Source organism: Hyperolius riggenbachi, chromosome 3, assembly GCF_040937935.1.
Source record: "Hyperolius riggenbachi isolate aHypRig1 chromosome 3, aHypRig1.pri, whole genome shotgun sequence".
Classification (NCBI taxonomy): Eukaryota; Metazoa; Chordata; class Amphibia; order Anura; family Hyperoliidae; genus Hyperolius; species Hyperolius riggenbachi.
Genome location: NC_090648.1, coordinates 452,778,952 through 452,785,311, shown reverse-complemented (window position 1 = coordinate 452,785,311; position 6,360 = coordinate 452,778,952). Strand labels below are relative to the sequence as shown.

The 6,360-nt window shown below is 50.2% G+C and overlaps 1 protein-coding gene across 19 annotated transcripts in view; it reads right to left on the bottom strand.

The window, feature by feature from the left end:
- DGKI (diacylglycerol kinase iota) overlaps nt 1–6,360 on the bottom strand; it is a 599,247-nt gene that overhangs the window by 77,521 nt on the left and 515,366 nt on the right. The gene's annotated exons all lie outside the window — the stretch shown is intronic.

Below are 6,360 nucleotides of genomic sequence, written 5' to 3'. Positions count from 1 at the left end.
ACTAAGGTCCCCCTGCACTCTGCAATCCCTCATAAATCACAGCCGTGCTGTGAGGCTGTGTTTACATCTGTAGTGTCAGTCTCAGCTGCTCCCCCGCCTCCTGCATAGCTCCGGTCTCTGCCCCCGTCCCTTCCCTCCAATCAGCAGGGAGGGAAGGGATGCAGGCGGGGACTGGAGTTCTGCAGGAGGCGGGGAGAGCAGCAGACTGACACTATAGAGATAAACACAGCCAGCTCTGACAAGCTGTTTGTCAGCAGCATGGCTGTGATTAATGAGGGATTGCAGAGTGCAGGGCGACCTTAGGGGGGTTTGGGATAGCAACAGAGGCTGGGCTGTATAGGCAGATCCAGCCTCTGTATGCAGATAATATTCTTCAAACCCACCTCGGGTTCTCTTTAACCAGTCTGAAACAAACAAACAACTCAGCAGTGATCGGAGCCCACAAACAGAAACCTCTGTTAGTGGGCAGAAAAGGGGGGGGGGGGGGGAATCACTTGTGTGCTGAGTTGTACGGCCTTGCAGCGAGCCCTTAAAGCTGCAGTGGCCTAAATTGTAAAAAATAGCCTGGTCACTAGGGGGGTGTAAGCCTATGGACCTAAAGAGGTTAACAAGCTGACACATCATTGCATTCCAGCAGTTCTGGAGGTGTGTTTAGCTTTCACTGACAACAAAGAGATGATCTGCATATTCAGCAGTGATGCATTGTGGGACACCTCAGAGCTCACTCCAACCTGAATAATCCCAAATACCTTTGATTTTAAGAAGGCAAAATTCTACGGCACTGTACATACAGTAGCATTTTTAGCAAGAGGGATTTTTGGTTCTTTTTAGCCTTTTATACACGCCTAGAAGTTCTGCTTTTTGAGTCTTCCTGTTTTCATGAGGCGCTTTACTTCCTGGCAGCTGTTTGTGGTTTTGTAATGCAGGTGGCAGTTTCAACAAAGGTTAGATAAATCATTACATGTTTTGTAATTCTAACCGCACTCCCACAGTTACTCAGCTGCCTTGTGTAATCTTCCACGAATGCCTGAACTCAGTTCAGCCGCCTGGCTGACGGCCACAAACACCATTCGGCTGCAGTTACATGCAACCGAATGGCAGCGTTCGGTAACACCGTGCTTTACCCAGCAGCGAAGAAAACTACCTCATGCCACAATGCAACTACAAGGGGGCCTCCTGTACACCACCTGTGTCGACTGCTAGCAAGTGCCCGGTCAGTGGATGGGAGCAGCTGACAGGCGGTGAATTCGCGGCCCTTATCTGTACCCGAGGCGGCACAGGCAGGAGAAGATGGGTCACAGAGGCATGTTCCCTAGTCCATGACATGTTTCTGTGTCCCCCTATGCGCCACTTCCCCTAGTCCCCCCCCCCCCTTGTGCTGTCACCCCCTGAAATGGCAGACGTACAACTTGTCGGCAAACTGGAGGAGAAGGGGTGTCCCTTGCAGGAGAGGCACCCCTGCAATACACGCACTGGGGGCATTCCTAACGTGCCTTCCCCAGCTCTCATTGGGCAGCTCTTCCTCTCCCCCGGCGCCCTGCACTCTGCTCTTTGATGAGACACACAGAGCAGAGCTTGCAGCTTCGTGACCCAAGGAGTAACTGAAAGTGAAACCAAAGGGTTTCTGGCCACAGGAGTGGTGATAAATGAGGTAAATATGCCCACCTTGGTTTCTCTTTAACCACTTGCCGACCGCACGCTTATACCGTGCGTCGGCAAAGTGGCAGCTGCAGGACCAGCGACGCAGTATTGCGTCGCCAGCTGCAGGCTGATTAATCAGGAAGCAGCTGCTCGTGCGAGCGGCTGCTTCCTGTCAATTCACGGCGGGGGGCTCCGTGAATAGCCTGCGGGCCGCCGATGGCGGCTCGCAGGCTAAATGTAAACACAAGCGGAAATAATCCGCTTTGTTTACATTGTACGGCGCTGCTGCGCAGCAGCGCCATAAGGCAGATCGGCGATCCCCGGCCAATCAGCGGCCGGGGATCGCCGCCATGTGACAGGAGACAGCCTGTCACTGGCTGCACAGGACGGATAGCGTCCTGTGCAGCCCGGATCTCCAGGGGGGGCCAGGTAGGAGAGGGAGGGGGAGGATTTCGCCGCGGAGGGGGGCTTTGAGGTGCCCCCCCCGCAACACCCGGCAGGCAGGAGCGATCAGACCCCCCCAGCACATCATCCCCCTAGTGGGGAAAAAAGGGGGGCGATCTGGTCGCTCCTCCTGCACGCTGATCTGTGCTGGGGGCTGCAGAGCCCACCCAGCACATATCAGCTAAGACAGCGCTGGTCCTTAAGGGGGGGTAAAGGGTGGGTCCTCAAGTGGTTAAAGAACCCACTAGAAGACTACTTGACCTCTCCCCATCCCTGATTTCACCCCAGGTCAATATACAGCAGAGTCCCCAATATACGGCACCAGACATCTATCAGCCTTTCTGCAGCTGCTAGCAGCTTTCCAGCATCCTCTTGTGCATGCAAGTCGGTGTGTCACCTGACCTGCATCGGGTCAGGTGACACACTGCCTTCCATGCACGGTGAAAGGCTGCTAGACATCGCTGGAGGCTCTGTAAGTATTTAAAATGCCTCCAAACCTGCCCCCCCCCCAAAACTACATTTCCCTTTATCCATCAGGCATGCCGGGTTAGTGGAGACTTCCTGTTGCCTGAGTTCTGGATAACAGGGACTTTGCTGTAAAGGCTGAGTAATATACCCGTGCACCTCAATAAATTGTCTCAGTTACCTGCCCTCAATCATAGATCTCTGGGAGACGCCAGTGGCAAGGTCTCTTCAGCATTTGTGTCTGTGCCCCTCCTATAATGCCATGATTAAGCTGCCACTCCTGTCTGGACTAAACAGCTATTGGTCTGTTCTAATAAAGCAGGAGTAAAAGTTTTCCGATACACAGAAGGGACCACAACGGACCGACATATTGATGAATCCAATCTTAAACAGGGCATATCCACTAACAATGCTATGCATGTCCCATGCAATCAAGACACTGAACAAATGGTTCATGCCATGGACGGCTGGCACCAATCTGGTGTGGAGTGGACCGAGCCTAAAGCCTCGAACAGGCATGCAAGGACTGTCGCCCAGCAGGGTATGATGGAACGCTGTACACACACTTAATTCTTGGTGGAGGTGGATGCCTTAGCCACAAACCATCTACCGCATGCACAAGGCTTAGGGGCAATACATCCAGCTGGAAAGACCAGGTCATATGAGTTTAGAAGGAGCTGTCAGCCATACTATGTCAGAAAAAAAACACATATATAAGTAGATAAATGTTTGCTTTACTTACATAGCAGATGTATTGCAGAGTCCACATTTTGATTTCAGTGAATTTTATATAGTAAATAAAGAGAATTCTGTTACTGAAGGTTTCTATCTTGGTTTCCTCCGGTGAAAGCCAAATCCTGATGTCATTTCCTCCCTTAAACAGGTGTGGGAGGGTAGAACTGGAGGGATAGAGGAAACAGCCAATCAGGCTGCATTAGCTGAGTATGAGGGGAATAACTAATGAAGGGGAGGAAAGTAGAGAAGAAAAAAAAACAGCATGCACTGCAGCTTCTCTTTTGCGGCAGATGTACCAAATAAGAGCCTGGGGACAAGGTAAATTATATTCTTCTGAAAAAGAAAAGTAAGATTGATTTTGAACTTTTTAATTGCCTGGTTAGCATACTTTTTACTTATTTAACAGGCACAAATAGATAATTGATTTTGGATTCTATGTCTGACAGTTACACTTTAAAGTCGTGTACACACCTTAGATAGTTCTTGACCAATGTATCCATCTCTGCTGTGTGTGTACAGCATCCCCCTCCCCCACAATCCCCCTAGATACATCAGTAAGAGATCTGGACGGAACGATTATCTGATCCAATTATTGGTGCATTTTATTATCTGATCTAAGAAATGGTGCATTTTACTCTGGGATAAAAAAACGTTTTATATGCAAGTATTTTACATTTACAACATTTACATGGTAGTTTCCTTTAAGCTTAGCCCTTTCAGTGATTATGTAAACACAATCAATGGGATATCAGATAAAACTAATAGAGTGGTCCTTTGACCTTGTACTTGCTGAATCTATGTACAGTGGCTTGCAAAAGTATTCGGCCCCCTTGAATTTTTCCACATTTTGTCATATTACTGCCACAAACATGAATCAATTTTAATGGAATTCCACGTGAAAGACCAATACAAAGTGGTGTACACGTGAGAAGTGGAATGAAAATCATACACGATTCCAAACATTTTTTACAAATAAATAACTGCATTACAAAATACTGACAAGGTGGTACCTAACTCCGTTGAAATTATCCCAAATCTATCCAGATATGGACTCTAATTGCTGGAGATGCAACGGCACTACAGGCTCCCTCCTACACATACTGTGGGAATGCCCCCTTTTAGCTTCCTTCTGGCAGACAGTGGAGAAATTAATTAACCACTTACCGACCGCCCACTGCACAGGGGCGGCCGGAAAGTGGATCCCGCAAGGACCGCCGAATGCACAGAGGCGGCGGTCCTTGTACGGGCATGGGCGGAGCGATCGCATCATTCGTGACGCGATCCTCCGCCGGGGACTGGCTCTGCCCCCCTCGTGCTGTAACCCGCCGGCCGTTCAGAAGCGTCGGCGGGTTACTAGCACCCGGCTTGCCGAATACAAAGTGTATAATACACTTTGTAATGTATACAAAGTGTATTATACAGGCTGCCTCCTGCCCTGGTGGTCCCAGTGTCCGAGGAACCACCAGGGCAGGCTGCAGCCACCCTAGTCTGCACCCAAGCACACTGATTTCCCCCCCGCCCCATAATCGCCCACAGCACCCCTCAGACCCCCCCCCCCTCCTGCCCACCCCCCAGACTTCTGTTTGCACCCAATCACCCCCCTAATCACCCATCAATCACTCCCTGTCACTATCTGTCAACGCTATTTTTTTTAATGCCCTAAACTGCCCCCTGCTCCCTCCTGATCACCCCCCCACCGCTCAGATTCTCCCCAGACCCCCCCCCCCCCTGTGTACTGTATGCATCTATCCCCCTGATCACCTGTCAATCACCCATCAATCACCACCTGTCACTGCCACCCATCAATCAGCCCCTAACCTGCCCCTTGCGGGCAATCTGATCACCCACCCACACCAATAGATCGCCCGCAGATCCGACGTCAGATCACCTATCAAGTGCAGGGTTTACATCTGTTCTCTACCCTAAACACCCACTAATTACCCATCAATCACCCATCAATCACCCCCTATCACCACCTGTCACTGTTACCCATCAGATCAGACCCTAATCTGCCCCTTGCGGGCACCCAATCACCCGCCTACACGCTCAGATTGCCCTCAGACCCCCCCTTATCAATTCGCCAGTGCAATATTTACATCTGTTCTTCCCTGTAATAACCCACTGATCACCTGTCAATCACCCATCAATCACCCCCTGTCACTGCCACCCATCAATCACCCCCTGTCACTGCCACCCATCAATCAGCCCCTAACCTGCCCTTTGCGGGCAATCTGACCACCCACCCACACCAATAGATCGCCCGCAGATCCGACGTCAGATCACCTCCCAAGTGCAGTGTTAACATCTGTTCTCTACCCTAAACACCCACTAATTACCCATCAATCACCCCCTGTCACTGCTACCTATCAGATTAGACACCTATCTGCCCCTAGGGCACTCAATCACCCGCCCACACCCTCAGAACGCCCTCAGACCCCAGCCCTGATCACCTCGCCAGTGCATTGCTTGTATCTATTCCCCCCTCTAATCACACCTTGAGACACCCATCAATCACCTCCTGTCACCCCCTAGCACACCTACCCATCAGATTAGGCCCTAATTTGCCCCATGTGGGCTCCTGATCACTCGGCCAAACCCTCAGATCCCCCTTCCGCCCCCCTTCCGATCACCTCTCCAGTGCATTGATTGCATCTATTTTCCCCTCTAACCACCCCCTGAGACACCCATCAATCACCTCCTGTCACCCCCCTAGCACTCCTATCCATCAGATCAGGCCCAATACAACCTGTCATCTAAAAGGCCACCCTGCTTATGACCGGTTCCACAAAATTCACCCTCTCATAGACCACCTGTCATAAAAATTTGCAGATGCTTATGCCCCTGAACAGTCATTTTGAGACATTTGGTTTCCAGACTACTCAAGGTTTTGGGCCCGTAAAATGCCAGGGCGGTATAGGAACCCCACAAGTGACCCCATTTTAGAAAAAAGACACCCCAAGGTATTCTGTTAGGTGTATGACGAGTTCATAGAAGATTTAATTTTTTGTCAAAAGTTAGCGGAAATTGATTTTTATTGTTTTTTTTCACAAAGTGTCATTTTTCACTAACTTGTGA